The sequence below is a fragment of the Canis lupus genome, chromosome 35 (genome assembly GCF_048164855.1).
Source record: "Canis lupus baileyi chromosome 35, mCanLup2.hap1, whole genome shotgun sequence".
NCBI classification, from domain to species: Eukaryota; Metazoa; Chordata; class Mammalia; order Carnivora; family Canidae; genus Canis; species Canis lupus.
Window position 1 is genome coordinate 3,029,203 of NC_132872.1, and position 27,754 is coordinate 3,056,956.

The 27,754-nt window shown below is 44.3% G+C and overlaps 1 protein-coding gene, 1 long non-coding RNA gene and 1 pseudogene across 8 annotated transcripts in view; 1 reads left to right on the plus strand and 2 right to left on the minus strand.

Moving 5' to 3' along the window:
* Positions 1-273: 273 nt before the first annotated feature.
* Positions 274-27,754, minus strand: part of LOC140624884 (uncharacterized) — a 29,015-nt gene continuing 1,534 nt past the window's right edge. The window contains exons 1-3 of one of the 4 annotated variants that reach the window (XR_012024323.1): positions 14,881-14,988; positions 3,017-3,164; positions 274-669 (exon numbers count right to left, since the gene is read on the minus strand). This is a non-coding gene — a long non-coding RNA (uncharacterized lncRNA). Of the gene's footprint in view, positions 670-3,016; positions 3,165-8,463; positions 9,649-13,941; positions 14,434-14,880; positions 14,989-27,754 lie in introns of those variants that run through there. The other 3 variants (XR_012024325.1, XR_012024322.1, XR_012024326.1) reach the window with 3 other exon arrangements.
* The window catches only part of ZNF148 (zinc finger protein 148), a 119,678-nt gene continuing 107,113 nt past the window's right edge, over positions 15,190-27,754 (plus strand). The window contains exon 1 of one of the 4 annotated variants that reach the window (XM_072811819.1): positions 15,190-15,419. The gene's annotated coding sequence lies outside the window, so the exon portion shown is untranslated. Of the gene's footprint in view, positions 15,420-15,826; positions 16,190-27,754 lie in introns of those variants that run through there. The other 3 variants (XM_072811815.1, XM_072811816.1, XM_072811817.1) reach the window with 3 other exon arrangements.
* LOC140624883 (dnaJ homolog subfamily A member 1 pseudogene) lies at positions 22,537-27,328 on the minus strand (annotated as a pseudogene).

The following is a 27,754-nucleotide window of genomic DNA, read 5'->3' on the forward strand; positions in this document are numbered from 1 at the left end:
TCTACATACATTTTCTTGCCAGTGACACTCATTCACATGCCATCTGTAATCCAGAGACCCTCGAATTTATATTCCAGTGACCCTCTTTTTAGCGCCAGGCCCATAAATGCAACTGCCTAAACGTCATTCCCACCTGGGTGTTGGTCTCAAAGACACTTAGAGGCAGCATGTCCCAAACTGAACTGCTTTTTCCCACTAAATCCCTCATCTTCCTGTGTTTCCTGCCTCAGTGAGTCACCATCCACCCGGTTACTCAAACCAGAAAACTAAGCGTCATCTTTCATTTCTTTATTTAATAAACATTTTATGGGGCACCTGCAATGTGCCAAGCAGTGTTACAGGCTTTAGGAGAGTTTACAGTCTTGTGGGGAAACAGACAATGAAGATAATAAATAAATTATATACCGTGTTAGAGTGAGATATGTATCACAATAAATGCCGTTGGGGGAACTGAGCAGGTGGACCAAGGAATGCCATGGAGAGTGAATTGTGGTATTAGAGGGGGCGGTCAGAAATAGATCTTATGAAGAAGGAGACACCTCCAAGGACGAGGACTGTGTTATATGAATATTTGGGAAAATAGCATTTCAAGAAGAGAGGATAGCAAGTTCAAAGCCTTGTCCAGGAATTGAACTGGGGGTTTGAGAAACAGCAAGTTGGCCAGTGCGGCTGGAACAGAGAGAACGAGGGGGAGATGATTAGAGATGAGGTCAGGGAGGTACCCAAGTCAGATCACGTATAGCCTGATTGCCATTGTAAAGTTTTGGGTTTTACTCTGAGGACAATGGGGAGCCGTGGGAGGGTTTAAGTGGAGAAATCCCATGATCACTCTGGTTACTATGTCTAGAATAGGCCAGTTCCTCTTCTTTTTGTCTCTCAGCCCCTAAATCTATTTTGCACACTAAGCCCTGTGTATTTTATCTCTTAAATATTTTTATCTCTTAAATATTTTATCTCTTAAATATATCCTTGAGCCCATATATTTCTTCTTTTAAAGTTTTATTTACTTGAGAGAGTGAGAGAGAGCAAGAGTGAGTACATGAACAGGGAGAGGGGTAGAGGGAGAGAGAGAGAGGGAATATCTCAAGCAGACTCCCTGCTGAGCGTGGAGCCAGATGCCAGGCTTGATCACACGACCGTGAGATCATGACCTGAGCTGAAATCAAGAGTTAGATGTTTAACCAACTGAGCTACCCTAGTGCCCTGAACCCATCTATTTCTCTTAATTTCTATTGTTACTCCTTAAGTTGAACCAACAAAATCTCTCATTCATTCATTCCACTGATATATTTGAGCAGCTATTATGTTCTGGGCACTATTTCTAATCTTGAGACACAGAGTGAGAAACACCCTATGTGGAGCTGACATTCCTCTCTTGGATTTACTGCCTTTAAAATCTTACCATCTTTGACTCCTAGCCAGGAAACCAACTGAGGGTTGCTGGAGGGGAGGTGGGTGGGAAGGTGGAGTAACTGGGTGATGGGCATTAAGGAGGAGACTTGATGGAATAAGCACTGGGTGTTATTTTTTTTTAATTTTTTATTTATTTATGATACAGAGAGAGAGAGAGAGAGAGAGAGGGGCAGAGACATAGGCAGAGGGAGAAGCAGGCTCCATGCATTCGATCCCGGGTCTCCAGGATCGTGCCCTGGGCCAAAGGCAGGCGCTAAACCGCTGCGCCACCCAGGGATCCCAGCACTGGGTGTTATACACAACTGATGAATCACTGAACTCTACCTCTGAAACTAGTAATACACTATATGTTAATAAATTGAATTTAAATTAAATTTTAAAAATTCAATTAAAAAAACCAAAAGCGTACCATCTTTTAAATTGTCTTTTGTATGTAGAAATTTCCTGCACACCAGGGGGGCCTGGGTGGCTCAGTTGGTTAAGTGTCTGCCTTTGGCTCAGGTCATAATCCTGGGGTCCTGGGATTGAGACCTGTAATGCATCAGGCTCCCTGCTCAGCAAGAAGTCTGCTTCTGTCTCTGCTCCTCATCCATTTGTTCTCTCTCTCTCAAATAAATAAAATCTTTAAAAAAATTTCCTGCAAAAAGAATATTGTCTTATGTATGTATTTGGTTGCCGTCTCATTGTGTCCTCGCTTCACCAATGTGTCAACCCTGTGAGCCCAAGGACGCTATCGTGTTCAGCAGCTGGATTCTATGTGCCTCGCGTATGGTATATGCTCTGTGCAAAGTACTTGAGTGAATGAACAAATGAACACACCACTGCGAGTATGTGTATCCGTGTGTGTCGTGTTATATGTGATATTGTGTGATTTTATTTATTCGATCCCATTATATTTCACTGAGAAACTCCCTGCCAGTTACAGCTTTAAACTTGGTTTCAGAGTCTGGACTGTAAGTGGAGGTTTGACAAATGCTACTCTAGCATTCTCTACAGCCAGAGTCTTCCTTCCAACTCGGAAGTCGGCTCAGGTTGCTTCCCTGCATGAAATCTTCCCCTGGAACTCTCTTGGTCTTAGGCTGTTTTCCCCAACATCAGTCATTTATGATTATTCATGTACCAACTCTAATAGATCATATTTAATATTTTGCCTATGAATTGAATCATTCTTGTCACTCAGCCTCACCTTAAGCAATAATCTAAGAGAAGTGATATGTCAGATGCATGAGTCATATATTTTTCAAATGCATATTAAATCTACTAACTACCAACAACAACATCAACAAAAAGTGTTGGCTTGTGTACCGCCTACACTCCTCTTCCTTGCCACCCCAGCCGTGCTTTGGGGGAAACCTGCTCTCAGGACAAAGGTTAGATGCTTCTGCTGGGCCTGTGAGCCACTGTGGTGCTTTCTGGTGCTTTCCACCAGCCCAGTCTCCCCTTCTTTCTCTCTGTCTCTCTTTACCACTTCCTGCGCTCATTCATTCTGAATAACTGGCAGGTCCCAGTTATTGCACTGAGCTCTCTGGCTCTAGGACTCTACTGCATTCTGCTTCCTTTTGGTCCTTTTTGGTCCAGAACTCCACCAGAACCCCCAAGTCACCTCCTTTCAGGTCCAGCATGAATGTCACCTGGGAGAAGCCATCGAGAAGCTGGGTCTGGGATCCCCTGCTTTTCCCTGGCTCAGAGTGCATCCCCCTGAAGCAAGTGTCGTCTTCATATCTTGTGCTCCCACCGAAGACTGCCGGCTCCTGTTGGGGAGGGGGAGTGTTGTAGTTACCATGGCACTTCGGGTATTAAGTGTCTGGTACCAGACAAGCAGTATTAATTTGGTTAATGAATAGGAAAACAAATACACAAATTTCTCAAGGAAACGAATGTCACTAACACTCAGCACGTAGTCTGACACATACCAGCCATTCAGAAAACATAGTTGAGTGACAGCAGTGAGGGTTGTTCCTCGCCCTGGGGACATTACCTTTGGTTTTGCTATTTGAGACAGGTAGGCTCAAATTCTAATGTCTTTGCTTCACATGACATTGTTCTCTCTTCTCTGCCCAGGAAGAGGTCATAAATGAGGTAAAATGTTTGTCTGTGGCCTAAGAGACTTTTGGTCCCTCTGGTGACAGAGGACGGGGTTTGTAGGGAAAGCTACAGCACAGAGGGGAGACAGATCTGGGCATGCTTTCTCTTACTCAGTGTGAAGTAGCTATAAGATCAATATCAAATATTTGAATTAATATTAAAATCCATACCCCATGCGTGTTTTCAGTACATTTAATGTTATTTTATTATGCCCAGTTCTTCCCCCCAGTATCTGGAAGTAGAGCATTCCTTCGAAAACTTGTAAGCTGAAACGGTATAAAGCAAGGAAGCAATTGCCACAAATGTATATGAAAAAAGTTTTGAGCATTATCAGACCCCCCCAAAAATGACTTCTCTTAGGCCTTTCTGAAATCTTAGGGACACATCTTGCTAACGGATGCACAGAATAAGTCGAGAGAAAGCACAGGTGGTCACAGACACAGTTCAGAGCTGTGCAGCTGGATGCTGAGATGTTGGGTGTAGTCCCCAGGGAAGGAGGCTGAGGGGCCAAGGGTGCGTGCTGCCGGGTGACAGCTCGCTGCAGAACGAGCCCTGAATTCTCTTTTCACTTTTTGCCTTTTTTGGTAAAAACGAAAATCCCCTTTGGATTTCTTTCAGTCACCAGAACAGGTCCTAATGTAGGTCTTGCATAGAAGAGAGTTGGTATAACGTGCACTTTTTTTTTTCTGTTAAAGATTTTATTTATTTATTTATGAGAGAGAGAGAGAGAGAGAGAGAGAGAGAGAGAGAGAGAGGCAGAGACACAGGCAGAGGGAGAAGCAGGCTCCATGCAGGGAGCCCGACATGGGACTCGATCCTGGGTCTCCAGGATCACGCCCTGGGCTGAAGGCGGCGCTAAACTGCTGAGCCACCTGGGCTGCCTTTTCTTTTCTTTTTCTTTTCTTTTTTTTTTTTTTTAAAGGATTTTATTTATTTATTTGAGATAGAGAGAGAGAGGCGCACATGAACAGGGGGAGGAGCAGAGGGAGAGGGAGAAGCAGACTCCCTACTGAGGAAGGAGCTTGAAGATGTTGGGTTGATGTGGGGCTCGATGTAGGGCTTGATTCCAGGACCCTGAGAGTATGACCTGAGCTGAAGGCAGACACCTAACCAAATAAGACACCCAGGCATCCCAACTATTTCTTTTCTGTAATAGCTCTACTACCTGGCATCTCGGGGACTGTGATATTTGGTATAAATGGAAATTCCAAATAACTGATGTTTAATTTTGTAAACAACCAAAACATTAGAAAGAAAAAAAAAAAAAAAGAAAACTTTCCCAATACGCTGCACACTTCTCTGGCCTTTGAAACAAAATGCCCCAAATATTACCAGCTCCATGCTGACTGGGAGCCCTCCCTTTGGACTCCAGGATTTTTTTTTTAAGATTTTATTTTATTTATTCACGATAGACATAGAGAGAGAGAGAGCCAGAGACACAGGCAGAGGGAGAAGCAGGTTCCATGCAGGGAGCCTGATGTGGGACTCGATCCTGGGACTGCAGGATCACGCCCTGGGCCTCAGGCAGGCGCCAAACCTCTGAGCCACCCAGGGATCCCCCTGGACTCCAGGATTTTGGATGCCAGAGCCATCCTTGCTAGAGGTCTGCGGGGCACACGTGCAGAGTCAGATGGCAGCGGGTCTGAGGCTAAACGGGTAATGACTTTAGCTGTGACATTGAAACATTTTCTTAGGAACAAAACTAAAGCCCAAATCGGCTGATTTCTGAGCTCCTCCCTTCCCCTCTTTTTCATAAGGGAAGAATGAAGCTTACATAGCTATATAATTTTCTTCAGGAAAGTGTAAAATGGTTGACTTTATGCAACATCAATTATCGCTATCAAAGAAAGGGTGACACAGGGATCCCTGGGTGGCGCAGCGGTTTAGCGCCTGCCTTTGGCCCAGGGCACGATCCTAGAGACCCGGGATCGAATCCCACGTCGGGCTCCCGGTGCATGGAGCCTGCTTCTCCCTCTGCCTGTGTCTCTGCCTGTATCTATCTCTCTCTCTCTCTCACTGTGACTATCATAAATAAAATAAAAAAAAAATAAAAAATAAAAAAAAAAGAAAGGGTGACACAGCTTCCCCCCGAGAACTTCATTCTTGTGCTTTTGTGCATCTTGACCTTCACTCATTTCTTCCTCTGAATCCCTTCAAACCATAGTTACCTCAGAGCTGATGAACTTTAGGGTAACCCTGTACCTTTTTTACCTCTTTTGTTGAGCCTTGCACATACGTGGGTTTGTAATAAATGTTTATAGTGAACATCGGTAGCTAGGAAAATGGTCACTTTTTGGGAAACAAACTTTCTCTGTGTTATGTCCACAATTGTTTAGCAACAGGGTAGGTTTTTGGTTTTTTTTAAAAGAATTTATTTATTTATTTGAGAGACAGAGCACGAGCTGGGCGGAAGGGCAGAGGGGGAGAAGCAGGCTCCCCACTGAGCTGCAACCTGATGTGGGGCTCCATCTCAGGACCCTGAGATCAGGACCAGGGCCAAAGACAGACGCTTAACTGACTGAGCCACTCAGGTGCCCAGGTTTGTTTGTTTGTTTGTTTGTTAATGTACATATATTCTTAAGACATGGAACACATGTTATAAAGATTTAGGCTGAATTCATTAAGCTGAAAAAAGGAAAAGGGAATTTACATCAAGTTTTGGCAACATTGTTTGAAATACAAATATGCAGATTTTATCACTGAAAAAAAAATCTCAGGTGTGTTTCTTCATCAGGAACTTCAACTGAACCTAGAGCTTTTTCACACCTCATTTAGAAAGAAAAGAAAGGAAAACAAAAACCCAGGGGGAAAAAAAAGCAAACTATTAAGTTGACTGGCTGCAGAGGTAGCAAGAGCTCTTTAGAGAGACCTGTTCAGCATTGCACTAAGAGGGTGATGTCTGGCAAGAGATTAAATGGCTGTGTCTCCCTTTGTGTAGGTCACCAACTTGCTAACTAGTCATACTATACAGCGGGAGCTGGGAGGGGGGCCAAACTGTGGTGATCCAAGGGTATGTGCAATGTGCAATGTCCTATGTATACACACGTAGCAGTGCAGCCACTGCAGCTAAAGTTTAAGACCAGTTTTTTTTTTTTTTTTAAGATTTTATATATTTATTTGAGAGCAAGAGAGGGAGAGAGGGAGGGAGCCTGTGTGTGTACTTGAGCAGGGGGGAGGAGTAGGAGGCAGTGGAGAGGGAGAAGGAAAGAGTCTCAAGCAGGTTCTGAGCTGAGCAAGGACCCCGGCTGCATCTCATGACACTGAGACCAGGACCTGAGTCAAAACCAAGAGTTGGATGCTCAACCGACTGAGCTGCCCAGGTGCCCCTAGGACCAGTTCTAAGAGGTGATCCAGGTTATCCATATAGTCCAGAAGGAGAGAAAGTGATCAGGGTGTTGTAGGTTCATACATGATACTTTAGGGGAAAAGTCTTTTTTCTCCTCAAAGCTTAACTAAAAACATTTTAAAAAGCTATGGCTTACTGCTACCCCAGCATTTTCTCTTTTTCCATGTGAGACATTATCATTATAGTATGTTTACAGTATTAGGTGTTCAGTGTAGCACATGAAAATGTCTACACTCTATTGCACAGGCCTTCCAGTGGACAGGGTAGTTTTAATATTTTCTGGGAAGTCCAAAATTCTGACATGCTTTTTATTATTTATTTATGATTTTTTATTATGCATGAGAGACACAGAGAGAGAGGCAGAGACACAAGGCAGAGGGAAAAGCAGGCTCCATGCAGGACTCGATCCTGGGACTCCAGGATCACGCCCTGGGCTGAAGGCAGGCGCTAAACCGCTGAGCCACCCAAGGATCCCTGTGACATGTTTTTTTAATTTAAATGATAAGAAAATAGGGGATCCCTGGGTGGCTCAGCGGTTTAGCGCCTGCCTTTGGCCCAGGGCGCAATCCTGGAGTCCCGGGATCAAGTCCCACATCGGGCTCCCTGCATGGAGCCTGCTTCTCCTTCTGCCCGTGTCTCTGCCTCTCTCTCCCTCTATGTCTATCATGAATAAATAAATAAAATCTTTTAAAAAAATAAAAATAAATGATAAGAAAATAGTAAAAATAAAAAAGAAAAATTCATCTGGGCGTTATATTGCACTATCTGGCAGTCAGCAAATGTATGAAATCTTTGAAAGCTCTAGAATAATAAAACTTTCCAATTGCCATTCTTTCTTTTTTATAAAACCCACAGCTTTAATATATATGAGTAGTTAATTTTTCTTCATTCTGCTTGAACTTTGAGAGAGAAGAGGTAGGAACTTAATTTATTGGTATTTTCTGAGTAGAAAATAGCAAGCATCTTCACAATAGACCAATTTCATCAGCCTTATAAATAAAATTATTCAGGCAAAGATTATGCTCAGAAATAAATTCTTTGAATAATGTTACATATTTTCTCTGCAGCTTAATTGCTTAGTTTTTTTCCTAGCTCCATCTAGCTATCATATAACGTTTTTATTCCCCATGCTAAACATTCTGTAAAATACTTCTCCATGGAAATAATCTTTGAGGGAGTACTTGTATAGTTTCTCTTTTCCCTTGCCTCAATCCACTTGCGGAACTGACTTTTTTTCCCTATTAAATTTTATTTTTAGGAAATTTGGTTCAGCATCATACTTGTGTCCCTTTTAGCAGTGACAATAACAAGGACAAGAACAGGAATAATAACGCTGATCTTCCTCAGTTTATGATGGGATTAGGTCCTGATACACCCTTTGTAAGTTGAAAATACTATAAATCGAAACTGCGTTTAATGCACCCAATCCACTGAACGTCGTAGCTTAGCCTCCCTTAAACGTGCTTGGAACACTTCCATTAGTCTACAGTTGGGCAAAACCGTTTAGCACAACAGCCTTTTTTATAATAAGATGTTGAATATCTCATGTAATTTATTGAATACTGTAGGGAAAGTGAAAAACAGAATGGTCACCTGGTGCAGAATTGTTGTAAGCATACCTGCTGCTTACTCTCCTGGTCTTGTGGTTGACCGGGAGCCGCTGTCCAGCATCACGAGAGAGCATCACACTGTACACTGCTAGCCCGGGAGAAGGTCAAACTGCACAATTTGAAGTCTGGCATACATATTGCCTTTGTACTACCATTAGGTCGAAAAATCGTAAACCAAGTGATTGGAAGTCAGGGACCATCTGTATCCGAAAAAATACAGAACATTCAACTCTGCGCCAGAAATTGTTCTAAAACATGTATTAATACTTGCTATTCTTAACAACTCTAAGACGAAGGTACTATTATTAGTCCCATTTTCTAGATGGGGCACTTGACAGCCCAGAGAAGTAAAGTTGCTAAGGTTGCAAAGCTAGTAAATGGTAGAGGTAGGATTCAAATCCAGGAGGGGTTAGTTGCAGCTGTGGATTTAACCACCAGGTCCTAATAGGATATTATCCTCATAATGTTTGACTTTATGTTTTCCTTTCCTGCCAATATGATTCTGTTACAAGGCCTTCTTTTCTTTTCTTTTTAAAGATTTTATTTATTTATTCATGAAAGACACACGGAGAGAGAGGCAGAGACATAGGCAGAGGGAGAAGCAGGTTCCATGCAGGGAGCCTGATGTGGGACTCGATCCTGGATCCTGGGATCATGCTCTGAGCCGAAGGCAGACGCTCAACCACTGAGCCACTCAGGCGCCCCTACGGCCTTCTTTTCATTCATTCTTGTGTTCCTTTGCATCTTGACTTTTCACTCATGTCTTCCCTTGAATCCCTGAAAACTATAGTTATTTCCCAGCTGATGAAAATTAGCATCACTCAGTACTCAGATGCTCCAGGGAGGTGGAGGGATTTACCACCTAAACTATATATCCTAAGTAGGAGAGAGTAGGCCATTCATGATGTTTTTTAAATGTTTTTTTTTTAACAGCTTTGTTGAAGTGTGATTAATATTCAGAGAACTGCACATATTTGATGAGTGCAATTTGCTGGGTTTGGACACATGCAAACCCCGGTGCCATGACCACATTCAAGAGAGTAGACATATCCAACACCTCTCAGAGTTTCCTTGTCTATTTGTCTCTCTCTTTTTTTTTTTCAGTAAGAACATTTGAGATTTTTTTTTTCTGAATTGTTCAATAGTATGTTTTTTTTTTTAATTTATTTTTTATTGGTGTTCAATTTACTAACATACAGAATAACACCCAGTGCCCGTCACCCATTCACTCCCACCCCCCACCCTCCTCCCCGAACATTTGAGATTTGTTAAGAAAACAAATTCTGAAATGCACAATACCTTATTGTTAACTACAGGCACAATGTTGTACAGCAGATCCCTAGAACTTATTTGTCTTGCATAACTGAAATTTTATACCCATTGAATACCAAGTCCATATTTCCCCTGCCCCACAGCCCCTGGCAACCACTTTTGTATTCTCTGCTTCAATGAGACTATTTTTTTTATTTTTATTTTTTTTTCAATGAGACTATTTTAGATAGCTGATGTAGGTGGGATCATGCAGTAGCTGTCTTTCTGTGATTGCCTTATTTCATTTAGTACAATGTCCTTTAGGTTCATCCATGTTGTCACAAATGGTAGGATCTCCTTCCTTTTAAAGCCTGAATAAATATTCTATTGCATATATACACACTACCTTTTCTTTACCTATTCATCTGTTGATGAGCATTTAATTTGTTTCCCTATCTTGGTCATTAATTTTAGAACATATCAATGATGTGAAGTGCCCTTCAGATCTGCAGCAGGAACTCGGGGAGGTGTCTCAGGAAAAGATGGTCCATGGGAACAGGAAAAGCCGTTTCCCTGGGTCTAGTAGGAATGACAAGATGTAGCGGGGTGGTGGTGGTGGGGGGGGGCAGGCTCCTTTGGACCAATCTCTGACAAGGCTATGGATTTAATTTTTTTTAAATTTTAATTTATTTATGATAGTCACAGAGAGAGAGAGAGAGAGAGAGAAAGAGAGGCAGAGACATAGGCAGAGAGAGAAGCAGGCTCCATGCACCGGGAGCCCGACGCGGGATTCGATCCCGGGTCTCCAGGATCACGCCCTGGGCCCAAGGCAGGCGCCAAACCGCCGCGAAACCCAGGGATCCCAAGGCTATGGATTTAGAGCATTGCAAAAAAGAAGCCCATGTTTTCCCATTAGGTAGAAACAGACTTCACAAATAGCTTGTGCCGCAGGCAACCACATGGGTAGAGAAGATAGTGCTTCCACATACTCCTGAGCCTGGGAAGTCCAGGAAATTTGGAAGATGGTTGGTATAGAAGGTTTTGAAGACCTCGTGAAGTCTTTGGGGACAAGAGAGGGTACATTCCTTTCCAAGAGAAGCCAGAGGCACAAGGCTGAAAGAAGCCATTCCAGAACCAGAGGAACAGAAAGAGGCCCTGGGAGGCACTCAGAATTCCCCGTCAGGGCAGTGCTGCCAGCCTTCTCTGGGTTAGTCCACATCAGATAAGATAAAATGCTGGTGGGGGATCCCTGGGTGGCTCGGCGGTTGGGCATCTGCCTTCGGCCCGGGGTGTGATCCTGGGGTTCCAGGATCGAGTCCCACGCCGGGCTCCCTGCATGGAGCCTGCCTCTCCCTCTGCCTGTGTCTCTGCCTCTCTCTCTCTCTCTGTGTCTCTCATGAATAAATAAAATCTTTAAAAAAAAAAAAAGATACAATGCTGGCTGTAGGCTGAATCTGACCCACAGACCTGTTTTGTCTGACATGCTTCCCTGTTTTAAAGTGGAATTAGTTGCCAACACCGATATTTGGGAGAGTTCACCCCAAAATTCAGATTCCTGATTTTTCTTCATTTTCTGATCTTCGCATCCCACTTGGAAATCATCAGCTGGAAATGAGTAGTTTGTTTCTGTGCCCTTCAGATTAGCTCTGGCTCTTCATAGTCCCTCCAATGTCAATTGTCTTTGCATCTGGCTTGTGTCATCTATTCATGTTACCTGCTTGGCTTGTTGGGCATTGAAGTTTGCTACCTGTGGACTGTGTCCTGAGCAGCTTAGTCTAATGTGGACATCTCCCAGAAGACATTTCTAGGCCCACTTAACAGAGGTTTCCTGGAGCTATCTCAAAAAGAGTGTCAAAAGAGACATAAGCTATATAAACTTAAGTGTTTCAAGAAATATAATTTACCCTTAAGAGTTGTGTTTCTTTACAGCGATACATGATGAAATCCTTCAACAAAAAGGGCCTGTGATCTTGTATGCTTATTTAAAAGCATACCAAAAAAAAAAAAAAGCATACCAAGGAAAGGAGGAGTTACAGAGATGTCTGGCATCCTGTTCAGGAGCCAGTTTTGGGAAGAGAGAACTATATACCAGTTAAAACAGTTAACAAAAAAGGGTGATAATACAAAGTACTGGTGAGGATGGGGGAGAAACTGGATCTCTCATACATCGTTAGTGGGGATGTAAAATGATATAGCTACTCTGGGAAATAGTGACAGTTTCTTAAAAAATTAAATACATACTTACCTCATGACCCACTGATCATACTCTCAAGGCATTTATGCCAGGAAAATGAAAACTTAAGTTCACACAAAAACCTGTACACAAATGTTCATAGCAGTTTTATTTGTAATGGCAAAAAAACTGGAAACAACCCAACTGTACCTCACCTGGGGAATGAACAAACCCTGGTACATACAATAGGGTATTAGTTTGCAATAGAAAGAAGTGAATGTTTGCTATCTGCAACAGTCTGGCTGGTCCTCAAGGGTATTCTGTTTAGGTAAAAACATCAAACTTAAAGGTTATATACTGTGTGGTTCCATTTATATAACACTCTTGAAATAGCAAAGCTATAGAGATGAAAAACAGTAGTTACTAGGGGACAGGGATGGAATAGGAGGAATGGAAGGGGAGGTGGATTTGTGAATATAAGAAGGTAGCAGGTGGGAGTTCTTTTGTGGGGATGAACAGTTCTAGCTCTTGGTTGTAGTGGTGGTTATACAAATCCATACATGGAATAAGACTTCACACACACACACACACACACACACACACACACACAAATGCAGACTTAAAGAAAAAAAGGTAAGTAAGTTTTGTGGTCTAGTTTGAGGTAATATACCATCACCAATTTCCTGGTTTTGACATTTTTTTAAATAAAGGATTTTATTTATTTATTCATGAGAGACACAGAGAGAGAGGCAGAGACACAGGCAGAGGGAGAAGCAGGCCCCACACAGGGAGTCCGGCGTGGGACTCCATCCCAGGTCGCCAGGATCACGCCCTGGGCTGAAGGCGGTGCTAAACTACGGAGCCATCCGGGCTGCCCTGGTTTTGACATCTTATTTGAACTTTATGTCACTTTTAGGGGAGGCTGGGTAAAGGGTAAATATGAGTGTAGTATTTTTGCAACTTCTTGCGAGTCTGTAATTATTTTCAAACTTTAAGGAAAAAAGGAAAGGAAGGAGGCTGAATGCCTAAGACTGGCATTTGGGGAGGTGAGCTAGAGGGGCATGGAGAAGCAAATTGGGGCTGAGAAATATTTCCAGAAGTTTGACTTAGAAAAGCCATAAACTTGGTCCCCATTATCACTCTTTTTTTTTTTGTTTAAAGATTTTATTCATTTATTCATGAGAGACACAGGGAGAGAGAGAGAGAGGCAGAGACACAGGCAGAGGGAGAAGCAGGCTCCATGCAGGGAGCCTGATGTGGGACTTGATCCCACAACTCAGGGATCATGCCTTGGGCTGAAGGCACACACGCTCAACCACTGCCACCCAGGCGTCCCCCCATCATCACTCCTGATGTCATACCTCTATGGTGCTCTTTAGTCGGCCCTTGTTAGGCAATTGTTTCTCTATTGTTTCTGTTGTGGTGCTGAGCAGAGAACTAGATCTACTCCTCACGGCAAACTAACCAATTTTAACCCACTGAGTGGGACTGCCAGGCCTTCAATACTTTTTCAGTTATTAGTTTTCCTATTACCTAATATTCAGTCTGTTTCTTTGCTGCCAGAGGTGCTTTATATTCTAACATCTGAATTCCATGTCATTGCAGATGCTAGAAGTTGCCAGAAGGCTGTCCTCCAGATAACTGTCTCTTGCCTTACCTTGTGTCACTGCTTTGTTGCAATTAGCATTCACGAGATGCACCATCATCTTATGAAAATTTGTATTTTCGACTGGACAAATCACATGGAGAGCTGATGCTGGAACTCTGGCTTATCCGTGCTCTTCTTAGTTACCTGTGTCTAAATTAGGCTGAACCTCGGGGGCCTCCGCTATTTGTAAACTCCCGATTTACTAAGGCTCGGCCTGGGGGAACATTAACCTTGCAGACACTAATCTAATTCAGTGCCATCTCAAGCGCAGAATGCGGGAGTTTGGAGTTTCGCCAAAAAGCACTATTCCAATGAACGTGCAGTTGGCAAAGGGGTGGGAAGGTGGGCGTGGACGAGGGAAGGAGAACTCCAGAAATGGTCGCACAGACACTGTGACCCCTTTCCTTTCCCTTACGGTTACGGATCGCAGAGGGATGCTGAACACATCTTCGGGGGATTCGGAGGAGACGGCGAGGAAGGCGCCTCGTCCCGTGGTGAGTTTCCGAGGCTCCGGATCCCTCAAGGTCTAGGCGGCGGGCCTGGTCCACCTTGCCCGAGGTGGGGACCAGAGAGGAGCCGCTGGAGCCGTCCCCGCGAGGCGAGCGGAGCAGCTCAGGCCCGGCTCAGGCCGGGTGCTCAGCCTCAGCTGAAGGAGGGCGTCCTCAGAGAGGGCCACCGCTTGGCTGAGGTCACTTAAAGGACCCCCCAGGGGAGGGGCGGCGGTGCGATTGCAGCTCCGTCTGCCTGGCCGGCCCCCCGGGGGAGGGCGGGGGAGGGGTGCCCCTAGGTGAAGCTGGGGGGGCCCCAGGTGAATCGCCAGGGGGGCCCAAGTGAAGCTGGGAGGAGGTGGCCCAGGTGAAGCGCGGGTGTGTGTGGCCCAGGTGAATCGCCAGGGGGGTGCCCAGGTGAAGCGCGGGGGGGGGGGCAGGTGAATCGCCAGGGTGGGGGCCCAGGTGAAGCGCCGCGGGGGGGGCCCAGGTGAAGCGCGGGGGGGCTCCAGGTGAAGCTCCGGGGGGGCTCCAGGTGAAGCTCCGGGGGAGGGGGCCCAGGTGAAGCGCCGCGGGGGGGCCCAGGTGAAGCGCGGGGGGGGGGCGCTCCAGGTGAAGCTCCGGGGGAGGGGGCCCAAGTGAAGCGCGGGGGGGGCCCAGGTGAAGCGCGGGGGAGGGGGCCCAGGTGAAGCGCGGGGGGGGCCCAGGTGAAGCGCGGGGGGGGGCTCCAGGTGAAGCTCCGGGGGAGGGGGCCCAGGTGAAGCTCCGGGGGAGGGGGCCCAGGTGAAGCGCGGGGGGGGGGCCGGGGGGGATGCACACCTGCGGGGCCCTGCGCAGCACCTGCCCAGGAGCCGGGTGGTTCTCACCTCCTGCTTCCCGGGGTGCGGGCCCCGACGGCGTTGGCCGGTTTGCGGAGCGGGGTCCACGAGCGCAGGTGGGCCGGGGGACGGCGGGTGAGAGCGGAGAGAGGTCGCTCGGACGCCTTCCCTCCCGGCCCGCCCGGCGGCCCCGCGGCTGGGGCGCAGTGACACGCAGGCGCCGGGGCTTCCCCGCCGGGTCCCCCCCGCCCCCAGGGCCGCCGAGGGCGGGCGCCGCGCCGAGCGCGGCCGGGGCGCGAGGCGTCCCACAATGCACCGCGCGGGCGGCGGCGGCGGCGACCGCGGCGGCGCTCTAGCCGCGGCATGTCTGCGTCTCGACTGCTCTGGGAGGAGGAAGAGAAGGAGGAAGAGGAGGAGGAGGAGGAGGGGGAGGAAGAGGAGAAAGGCGCAGGGGTGGGAGCCGTCGCCGGAGCTGCCACAGCCGAAGTTCTCTCCCCTCCCCCCTCGCCCTCCTCTCCGGGCCGCGGGGAAGGCTGGAGCTGCGGCCGCTGGCAGGCGGGGACCGCGCGACTCGGCGGCCGCCCGCGGTAAAGCTGGGCCTGGAGGCCCGGGCCCGGGCGGGGGGAGGGGAGGGGAGGGGAGGGGGCGGCCGGGCCGGGGCGGCGGGGCGCGGCGGGGGGCGGCCAGGCCCGGGGCGGCGGGGGGCGGCGGGCGGCGGCGGGGGCGGCGGGGGGCGGCGCGGCGGCCGGGCCGGGGCGCGAGGCTGCGGGCGTGGGTGTGCAGGGCCGGGGGCCGCCGCCGGCCTGGGCCGCCGCGCCTGGTGCAGCGCCCTCCGCGCCCTCCGCGCCGCAGGCCGCAGCGGCCGTGCAGCCCGAGCGTGCCCCGGGGCGCGGGGGGCGGGGGCGGGGGCCGCGGGCCGCGGCGGGCGCGGAAGGTGCCCCGGGGAGCCCGGGGGCGCTCATTGTGCGGCCGCGGCGGGCCTGCCGCCCTGCAAGGAGCCGAGGCGCTCGCGAGGCGAGGGAAGGAGGCGACCCCAGGAGTTTCCGCGCATAGAGAGGACCGCGATTGAAGCCAGAGGAAGTGCTCGGCGCCGGAGACTATGCGGAGAGTGCCTGATAGCGTAGACAGATGTAGTGCTGGGATTAACAGAGGTTGGCCCGGGGACCCAGGACGTCCCCAGACGGGCCAGGGCGGCCTAGCTCTGGACCTGTTGGGGCTCCCCCGTAGGTGACACCTGGTAAGTTGCGGCCCCGCAGTGCTCGGGGGTCACTGACCATCAGACGTGAGCCCGTAGGTCTTGGTCTGGGACCTCGCAGACCTGCGCCGCCGGTGACCGGGAGAATTCCTGAAACAGACGGTAAGGAGACGCCTGGCCTGCAGGGGATTCCCTCCCTGAGCGAGGAGTGTAGATTTTAGCGAATTTGGAAGTATTGTCATCTGCTAGAGGCCGGGTGAACGGGAACGCTGGAATGGAAATTACTTGACTTGGCGGTTTTCTTCTTCAGCTTATCTGGTCCAGGAGAACTGATGCCATATTATCCGCCCTGGGTCGCAGTACCCAGGCTTGTAATTAATGGTGGTGGTGGTGGTGGTGGTGGTGGTGGAGGAGGGGGGTGGGGTGGGGGGGTCGGTGCACGGTGGCCTTTCTTTGGAGGCTGCATTTGGAGCTCAGATTAGTCCGAATGGATTGGTTCCCTAACTCCGAGGCCGGTGGGAGACCTTCTGCCGTTCACGGCTCCTGAATGTGTACTCTCACTGAGGCGGGCATTGTGGTGTTCAGGAAAATGCATCAGCCTGCAGAGTGGAGGATCTAGAATATCTGTGTGGGTCTTGGGTTGCAAGGAGGTCAGGACTGGTTGTCTCGAGGTCTAGGGGAACCTGAAGAGACTGCACGATTCTAGAGCCAGGTTACAGGGAGTATTAGCATTTCCACATCAGGAACTGAACCAGGGCCTCTTGGATTTGCTGAGCTTCCACCAGACCAGATTTTCAAGAGGCAAATAGAGGCTAGACCCGTACTCTTTTAAGATCTACCCGAAAAATCATTCACTTTTTATTATTAAGAAAGACCACACATTACACTGTGATATTAATTCAACTGAGGGGAAGGTGGTATGAAAAAAATCATTTTCTGGAAGTAGATAGAGGGTGGAGGGACTAATGGGAAAGATGGAAAGAAATTTGGGACAGGGATGGGAAAATTCAGTGATTCGTTTGTTTAGCAAATGTATCTAAAGGAGGTTGAGAATGTAGCATTAGAGATGAGAGGGGCTTTTATTAAAAAAATTTTAATGGAAATAATCCAAGATTTTTTTTTTTTTATTTGGAAAACTTTTGTCAGTACATTTAGGTTTACTCTCTTCAAGGGCTTCAGCATATTATATAGTAGGATATAACCACTTTTATTGTCATCACAGAATGAGAGGGTCTGTTTTCTTTCCCCTCACCTGCACTGTATATTATCACTTAATGTTTGAAGTTTAACAGACTTAAGTATAGCATGTCATTATTATTTTTATTCCCTTTTAAATTGCATGAAATAATATACATACATAATTAAAAAGTAAAATTGTCCTGAGGGAGCTTATAATGAAAAGCAGTAGCCCCTGTCTCACCCGTCTATTGTGGTCCCACTTTCCAGAGGCTACTACTTAATTTTTGTAGTTCTTATCATGCTTTTCCTCAGGTCTGCGGGTAATGTGCGTGTACTGTTATTTCTCGATTGATCAAAATGACATTGTGGAGTCAGAAGACTTCTATGAATGGAAAGGATTTGTGTCGCTGGCGTTGTTATCCCCATTTTCCTCCTTTCAAGCCTTTGATGGTTATTATTTTACCTTTTTTATTAGCTCTCTTTACATCTTTAGATAATGTGCTTAAAGAGAGAGCATTTAAAATTTGACTGGAAATAGACTGGGTGAGAAGGTAAAGTGAAGTTTAAGGGATGGACCTGTAAGAAACATTGGGTTGTGGGAAACAACATCTTTGCCGCATAAGGGTTCCTGGTTACAGATCTGAGGAGGAGTTGCTCGGCAATGATAGTTGTTCATCTTGGAATTAGTTACAGGTCGACTGTGCAGTGTTCTTTGACGGTCTTCTGGAGAGTTTTAGAGTGGGGAATCTGGGAATGGATTAAAATGACCCTTGATTGTTCTTTCCAGGCTTCTGTGGCAATTATTACAGGAGTTTTTAGGAAGGAATAAATTGGTGTGGATAATGTGTTTCCTTTTTTGTGGAGGGAGGGAGGGAGGGAGGGAGGGAGGGATGGGGAAATGTGATAAAAGGGGGAAGAGGATGAAGGTCAGGGTATGATGGAGGTGGTGATAATTTTGTAGGAGGCTAAAGAAAGGGTGAAGGATTCTGAGGACATTTGGATATAGTTGATGTGAAAGAGATTTAAAATTACAGTGGTGAGACTGAGGTTTGTGGCAGTTACAAGGAAATTTGCATATTTAAGTCACTAATATGGTGGGAATAATGGTGGAAGAAAGTATGCTGCTCATATTTTAGGGTTGATTCATAAAATACCGATTTTTGAAATTTAGGTGTGAGGTTTAACGTCACCAACAAAATAAGTCTGTCGACAGATGGGGAGAATAGAAAGAAAACTTGCTCCCCTTTTCAGAAGTCTTGTTTAAGTAACCTCACCTCTGGAGAATCCTTACTTTGGATAAGAACAGCATTCACATGCAGATTATATACTGCTAAATCTTGTATTTGCTTATGGGAATTATTCTCTCCTTGTTTTGAAAGGGCTACTAACCTACCCTGGAGCCCAGACTTTCTTTTATCTATGGGGAAACTCACAACAGTTTGATTTTTAAGTGCTTATATTAAATACCTGTTGAATGACTGATAGAAAGTAGTGTTCACTGTTAGTTAAAATAATGGGACTGTGTCAAATTGCTAAGTACCATGGGAGTACTGTAGACGAAATTGTGTGTGTGTTGTGTGTTTGAGAGAGTGAGGGACAAAGGGGATAGCTGACTGCTGAAGCCTTTAGATTTAAGGGAAGAAGAGAGAATGGATTAGAATGGGACTGGAAAAATCCTGCTGAAACATTGAAGGGGTGGGACCAAAGATTCTTGTCTGATCTGAGGCTAGTTTAAGCTGAGTAAATTATTATTATTGTTATTATTTTTGAGAGAGAGCATGGCGGGGAGGGAAGGGAGAGAATCTTTTTCTAAAAAAAAAAGAGATTTTATTTATTTATTTATTTATTTATTTATTTGAGAGAGAGAATGAATGCATGTGCATACCTGCGAAGGAGGTGGGGGGAAGTGAGGGAGAGATGAGAGGGAGAGAGGGAGGGAGAGGGAAGGAAGGAATGTGGGAGTAGAGGGAGGAGCAGAAGCAGACTCTCCACTGAGCAGGGAGCCCTGGACTCCTGGGATCTTGACCTGAGCTGAAGGCAGATGCTTAACTGACTGAGCCACCCAGGCGCCCACGCCCCAGAGATAATCTTAAACAGGCTTCACACAGGGCTCAGTCTTATGACCCTGAGATCACGACCTAAGTGGAAATCAAGAGTTGGACACTTACTTAACTGACTGAGCCACCCAGGCACACCAATCTGAAGTAAATTTGAAATCTGGATCTGGAGTTGGTGACTGGTTTAATTTGGATTTTCTTACCTAAATGACTGCTTAGAGACTTAGCTGTTTTAAGAATATGTCTGATTTAATTCATTTTTGGCATGATAATAAAAAACTGTTAGGTGAAATTTCTTCCCTTAAGGAATTTATAGTATTTTTATTCTTTTAGGCGGAGAAAGACAGTTATGAAGTAATTTAGTAATAGTGTAAGATTTCAAAAAGTTGATTTAAAAAAAAAAAACAAATCAAAAGTATGCCTCCAGAGGAGAATTTATGTATTTTGGTAGTCATTTTTACTAGTAGCATTCAGAACTTTTTTGGATCACTTTTTCTGAATTCCCTTCTGAGCCTCTAGCACCTTCTATGAATTTATCTATTTAGTGCCTGTTGTGTGTTGTGGGGGGACTGGACTTGTAAAGGTGGGTTAAACATGGTCCCTACCCTCAGAGTTCATTATCCCTTCAGAACGGCACAGTTATAAATAATAGGAGGCATAATGTTACACTGAATAGTCTCATTGGTGACAAATCTTTTTAGTCTGAAAGATTTGATTTTTAGAAATGCTGAAGATCGGACCCTGGGTGGCTCAGTGGGTTCAGCTCAGACCCTGGAATGGAGTCCCACAGGGACTTCCTGGTCAGTGGGGAGTCTGCTCCTCCCTCTGCCTCTCCCTTTCTCCAGGCCTGTGTTCTCTCTTTTCTCATTCACTCTCTCTCAAATAAATAACTAAAGTCCTAAAAAAAAAAAAAAAAAAAAATGCTGAAGATCTATCAATAGCAAATAGAGTGAATAAAGAATAGTTTTGGTTTAAATTCAGCTAGTCACAGAAATAGGAATGGTTTTCTTGGTTGACTTAACTGATTTTGGAAAACACTCTGAGAGGAAGTTGGAAATATGTTGAGCAGTGGTGTTCGTTTCACTTGTAGGTAGTCAAACATCGAATAAATGTTGGTGAAGTGCATCAGATGGTTGGATGGTTAGAGTGAATAAATAGGCTAGTGGTACCTCCCAGAGGGTCTCACTGAGTTTAATATGTAAATAAATTCTGGGTTTATTTGTTAACAAACACTTTGATTACTGTGAACAGGATGGTTTATGGTTAAGATCCCAAATGAGTTTTATGGACAGTAAATGCTGTAGGAGTTCAGGGAATGGAGAAATGAATATTGGCTGAGGTTTGGGGAAAGGATTTAAGTGTACCATACTTTAGCTAGATATCTGAAAGGATTCCTTAGGGATCTCAGGAGAGGAACTAAATTGCTCCAAATTTCTCTTGCAGCCCTAGAATGAACCTAGAGTCTGGATCTATTTTTGTCTAAATGCTTTCTGCCTATTTCATTTTAGCTACTCCTACTGGTTTGTTCCTCTTCAAATTCTCCTTTGCTGGGTAGATTTTGAGCTCCCTGGAACAACGAAGGGAGGGGGTCTGTTTCCATCTATGTCTAGTGTAACTTTTAGTTTTTCCTTTTATGAGCCTGTACCCCACAAATTACTTGGTCTCTGTGAGTGAAGAGCATGAGTCAACTTGGCTCTGCTATCCTGGCATTTTCCTGCGTGCTTTTCTCAAATCTGCTTTCTGAATTACAGAATAGAATAGTCAGAGAATTGAGGGCATATGTCTAGTAGACACATGCTTGTTGAATGAATGAGAAAATATCAGATAATTCAGGAGCTCTAAATGATCTATATGTTTCTGATAGTTTCAGTTTATTTATTCATAACCTGCCTTTTTTCTGCAAAGGATTTAATGGGGCTGACAGATAAATGTATGCTATAATATGAGTTGAAATAATTGAGGAAGTCTAGTTGAAGAGAAAATGAAAGAAGAATCTGTTTAAAAAATATAAGGTCTATTATTATGAATGCTAGAAAACTAGGAATAAAGTGGAGGATAACCAGATGGAGAAGGAAAGGTGTTATCCCACGGAAAGTATGATTATGAAAGAAGAACAAGATTATTGATATATGATAGCTTATGTTTAGTGCAAAGCAAAGAAGATTGAAAGTGTAAAGGATTACTTGAAATGGTTATTTTTGGGAGGAAGATGGTAAGACAATTTGAAGGATAAGAATAAACAGGAGTTTAGAATGTAGCAGAATTTATTTATGATGTGGATTTGTAACAGTTTTCAGAAAATGATGGGGTGAGTTCAGTCAACAGATAATGAACATTTGCTATATGTAAAAGCATTGTTCAGTGTAGTCAGGAATAAATCCTTTGGGATTTATAGTCTAGTAGTGGAGCTGGACTTGTGCACAAATAACTCCACTATGATCAACATAGAAGGAAAACGATGTTACTCAAGTTAAAAGGTAGGAAAAAACATTTGACTAGGGGAAAACCTGGGACTACATTTAATGGCATGCAAGTGGTATTTTAGCTAGTCTTTGAAGAGATGGATAGGATTCTGGCTGGTAGAAATATCTGGAAAGTGAGCATTCCAGTCTGAGGGATTAGCAAAAACAAAGACTTAGAGGTGAGAAAGCCAAGGATTTATGGGAAATAGTGAGTTAGTGTTTAACTTTTTTTTTTTTTTTTTACCATGATCCACATCTTCAGCTAATAAAATGCATGTATGAATATGTGTATGTATAAAACAAAAAGCTTCAATAACCATATCCCTTACCATGCTGGATGCACGCGTATGTTTCCCATTCTGCTCTGTTTGGCAAAAAAGTAAAAAATAAAAAAAGGTGGCTGTCGCTCACACACTGATTTCATGACTAAACAATTGATCACAACTTATAGCTTGGAACACAGAGTTCGTGAATAGGCCATAATATGATAAAAGGTAGGAAGAGTCAGTGGGGTTGGGTAGGAAATGGATGGCCTTGGAAGCTAAGCCAAGTAGTTTGTATTTGATCTGATGTTGTGCTTAGTAAGCAAACAGGCTAGGTTGTAGTCTTGGCCCTTCTGTTTTACCTGTGCTATTATTATGGAGAGAATTACTTCCTTTTGAGACTCCACTTTCTCATCAAGAAATTGATAATTATTATACCTTCTGGCAAGGGTTATGGTGACGATTTGAGGATTAAAGTATGCTAACGTAGGATTAAAGTACGTTCATGTATCATTAACGTATAGCTACTCAACTTTTTTGAGTAGAGAATGGAATAAAAGCCTGTATATTAAATACCTTCATCTGATGATAGCTGTACTGTACAGGGGAGATTGGCGGCAGTGTGGTGGTATAGTAAGATTGAGGGGGGTGAGAAACGCAGTTAGGAGGCCACTGGAGAAACTTAAGGGCTTGAATTTGTTTGATAGCAGTAGGACTAGAAATGAGGGGGGAGAATGTGATTGGACGGTGAGCGGAGGGGAGGATGACTGGAAATTTAGAGCTGTGGTAAGATTCAAAAGGCAGCAACTGAAAATGGAATATAGGTTGGGGTAGGTTAGTGGGGGATGTTTGAGTGGGAAGTTAAAGTTTATTGCATATAGCAGGTCCTCAATTATTTGTTGAATGATTAAATACGTAAACAGAGGAGTGATTTGCAAATGGAGACAGTAATGGATTGGTTTGAGAAGGAGGGGTGAGATTGAAGGGTGCTTTTGCGGGATTGCAATAATTTCTTCAGGGAATATTTTTGTATATACTGTGCACAAGGTTCCATGGTAGGCATTGTGAAGGATATATGTTTATAAATGACATCATTTTCTTCAGGAGTTTATCCAGGGACAAAAATGTGTACACATCTGTCCATGACAGAAGTACCTATGGCAGGTTCGACTTTGGAGAGGAGTTGGTGTGTAGCTTAGGCCTTAAAGGATTATAGCAGGCAAGTGGTGAGGGTTGGTATTCCAAAAAGAGGGAGTGTGATAATGAGTGACAGAAAAGTTGCGGATGCTTTTAGGGTTTGGTGGTCTAGATGAGCTGGAATTTAGGGTTCATGTTATGAATGGAGGGAAATAAGGCTGTAAAGTAGAGGAAACATCACAATCTAGTCTAAATGGGTTTTTAAATATTTATTGAGTTACAACCTTATTTACATAAAGTGCTGAAATCCTAAGGTTACAAGACAGTGAGTTTTTGTAGGTAGACCTTTATGTAACCGCCATCCAGTTCAACATTTCCAACACCTGGGAAGGCTCTCTCGTTTGTCACTTCTAAGTTGATGTCCCGCTCAATGAAAAGTAACTATAGTGACCCTTGAACAACATGGGTTTGAATTGTACAGGTCTACTTACAAGTGGAATTTTTTTTTTTTTTTTTTAAGATTTTATTTATTTATTCATGAGAGACAGGCAGACAGAGAGGCAGAAACACAGGCAGAGGGAGAAGCAGGCTCCATGCAGGGAGCCTGATGTGGGACTTGATCCTGGGTCTCCAGGATCATGCCCTGGGCTGAAGGCGGCGCTAAACCGCTAAGCCACCAGAGCTGCCCTGGAATTTTTTTGATAATTACAGCATAGTACTGTATTTTCTTTATGATTTTCTTAATATTTTCTTCTCTTTATTATAAGAATGCAGTATATATTACATATAACATGCAAAATATGTATTAATCTATAGTTATCAGTAAGGCTTCTGGTCGACAGTAGGCTATTGGCAAAGTTTTTGGGAGTCAAAAATTACGCCTGAATTTTTGACCACTGTGGGGAGAAGTTGGCTCCCCAACCTCTGCATTGTTTAGGGTCAGCTGTACTATTCTGATCTCTATCACAACAGAGTAGTTTTGTTTTTCAATTTCTTATTAGTGGTATCATACATCTGTGTCTGGTTTCTTATGCTCAGCATATGTCTGTGAGATTCATCCATGATGCATATAGCAGTAGTTCATTCTTTTTCATTTCTCTGTGGGATTCTATTATGAACATATCACAGTGTATTTATTCATTTCACGATTATTGGAGAGTTGGCTAGTTTCTATTTTTTGGAAGTCTAAGGATTTTTAACTTTGCATTGGGGAACCATTGATGATTTTTGATGCGGAAATGAGGTGATTTAAGAAGACATATGTGGTGACCTGTTTCGTTATGTTTTGTTTTTGCAATGAAGAGAACCTCGTGACTAGGAGACAAGTCAAAAGGCTATGACAGAAGTGTGAAGTGTTGAAAACCTAAGTTTTGGTGGTGGTAGTGGGAATAAAAGAAATGAGATATATAGAAGAAAGAATTGAAGGTTTGATGGCAAGTGGCTTTTGGGGAACTAGAGGAAAAGAGAAAGAGAAGGAAAATTTTGGGGCTTTTCTTGGGTAACTGAGGATGGTAGTGCCATTAATAAAAATTATTGGATCAGTTAGCAGAACTATTTTGGTGGGGAAGAATAATTACTTTGGTTTTAAGACACATGACCAGTGTGTGAGGCACCAGTGGAAGTATGCAAGGGGACTGACTTAGCCAGAGTTAGAAATACCGGATTCAACTGAGGAAGGAGGTCCAGTAGAGACTTGGGAATATGTACCTCGAGTTGGTAATTGAAGCTACCACTAATTCTGGATTTGGTAGCGTCATAATGGCAATAAAGTTATTTGGACTAATAATTAAGGTATTAATTGAAGCAATGATTGAAGAATACAGGTAAAAAGAAATCATCACATATTCCAGTTCCTAAGGAATACATTAGGTTGTAGCAGAGGGGGATGGTTTAAAGGTTATTTTTGGGAGCTGAGGGAGGATATCCATATGAGGAATGAAAATGTAGAAGCAATGTTAAGGGATGAGACGCTGAAGGGGGAGAGAATTAGAGAAAGCTACCGGACAGAACTTGGGGAAAATATCCACTATTTGGCCTAAGTAGAGGACCAGTGCTTCTTGGAGACAGAAGCAGCAACTAGAGAGACTACAGTAGAATACTGTGGTACAGTGACATAAAACAAAAGAGGTCGTTCACATGTCCTTGCCAGAGAGGGGATAAGGACTTGGGTGGTGGGTCATATGATTTGGTACATACAATTGTTTTTTGGTCTTCAGGAAAGCAGTTCAGAGACCACAGTGCATGGAGGTAAAGGACTGAGTGGGTTGGGAGAATATGGAAACATTGAATGTAGGAATTGTATTAAGTTTATTTTAAGAAGGAGGAACAACAGCTCTTTTTCCAAAACTAGAGGCAAGAAGTAACAGATGGATGAAGATACAGCATTTTAGAAGCTGTAAAGAGGATTTGATTACAGGTGGAGAAGGTGTGATTTGAAGGAATTTTATGGAAGAGATTGAGTTTTTGATGGGATTAAAGATTTAAATATGAAAATGACTTGGATTAGTCAATGAAATAGAGAATTACATTTAGAATGAATCAGCCATGGAAGATTTCATAGCTTTCTGGTAGCACTTGACACCCAGTGTGCGGATGTAAAGAAAACAGATGGTGAAGATTGTCATTGGGGAGGTGCATGGTCAATGTAATGGAAGGTCATGATATTCTGAAAGGGAGTAGTAAATGGCTGATGGACAGATTTAAATTGTGAAGGGAGACTAGGGAAGCCAAAAGGATATAAGGAGCAGGTGTAGAACTATAAAGTAGTTGTGGTTTAAAAAACAACAAAAAAGAAGGTCTCTGAATGATAATCCTAGGTATTGCACTTCCAATTGATGACCTATTTTCCTTTTTTTTTTTTTTTTTTCTATTTTCCTTTTTTTATGTGTGTGGGTGGCTGAAGTGCGGCTGAAGGTTTTAGGAGTTGAGGAAGCTCAGGTTGTAGAAAGTACTTCAGCATCCTTATAGTCCTTCACTCATTCACTACTGCATATAAAATGCCAGCAGCAGTGTTATTCTTCACTGGTCCCATTAAGAGATCTGACACTGAACACCACCCCTAGGATGATGATCATCATCCTCATGCTTCCCCATTGTAATGGCACCATCTTTCCTGATTGGGATCGAAGTCCACCAGTGCTACTTGTCCATTTCATCAGTCTCTTCTACTTCCTTCCTCTCAGGTAGGAGTTTTTCCAGCAAAGAAAGTTTATCAGGAGAGAGAAAGCCGTTCTCAGGGAAGTTTACCTTAAATTCGATGATTAAGAAGCAACCCTTCTCATATGGCCTACGATAAATTGGCATGCCTTTGTTTAGCACATGCTTGATATCCCCATGCTTGACAATCTGACCTGGATGAGAGTTGATGACGATTGTCAAGAGTAGATAATGGCTTTTGAAAGCCACACAGGGCTTCAACCAGCTGTATATCCATACACATGAAAAGATCTTCTCCTGGTCGAGTAAAAATAGCATGGTCCTTTTGACCTAAAACAATGATAATATCTCCTGGTTCCGGTCCTCGTTCTTGGTCTCCCTCACCATGGAATGTTGTCTTCTGGCCATCTTTCATGCCTTTGTCAATATGCACTTCTACTAGATTCTTCTCTCGAACTATCTTCCTTCTGTCGCAGCTTTTACATCTATCTTTAGGACTGATCCGTTCCCCATGGCACTCCATGCACACAGACTGAATTTGGTGAACCATTCCAGGTCCTATCTGATGAATTCTTACTTGCATGCCAGTACATTGGCAATTGGGACAACATTCGACTGCTCCTTTCTTACCACCTTGGCCTTCGCATTTATCGCAAATCACATTCTTTTGCAGAGCTAGTTTTCTTGCTGCACTATTATATAAATCTTCTAAGGTTGCTGAGAGCTGACATACAACATTTTTCTCTCTCCTTTCTCTCTGCATCCTTCCTCCTCCTCCAAAAAACATATCAAAGATCTCCATGGGGGAGCCAAAACCAGTACCAACTCCACCTTCTTTAATTGCCTCTTCTCCTCCTTTTCTTTGCATCAGAGAGCACTTCATAAGCTTGAGAAATCTGTTTTAACTTCTCTCCTTCATTTGGATTCTTTATCAGGGTAGTACTCAAGGCCAATTTCCTATAAGCCTTTTTCAATTCCTCCTGGGTGGCATTGGGTTTGACCCCCCCCCCCCCCCCCAACATCATAGGAAGTGGTTTCTTTCACCATTTTCTACAGCCAGCGAGAGGGCCGAGGCTGGTGTGGGAGAGTGGGAAGGAGCGCATTTCCAAGCATTTTGGAAAGTTCCCATATATTTCTTAGTGTTCTTAGGAGGCTGGTTGTGTTTTCTCATTTCACTTACTACCTATATAGAAGTTAAGTCCCAGATGTACAGTTCTAAACATGCTTCCCTGGCTTGTTTGTAGTTATTATTGATTGAACATGTTTAAAGGAGCTGTATTGCCAATTCCAAAAACAAAATATAGTTAAACTGTTTTGTTTTGATTTGTTTTTAAATCCCAGTGCTTGAAGCCTTCATCATCTTCCATTGATGGTATTTAAGACCTGGACCAGGCTCTTTATTTTTTGGCTTTGTCTTTGCTCTCAAACTTTTGCTTGTCCACTTCTGCAGTAGTGTTCATTTTTATCACTTTG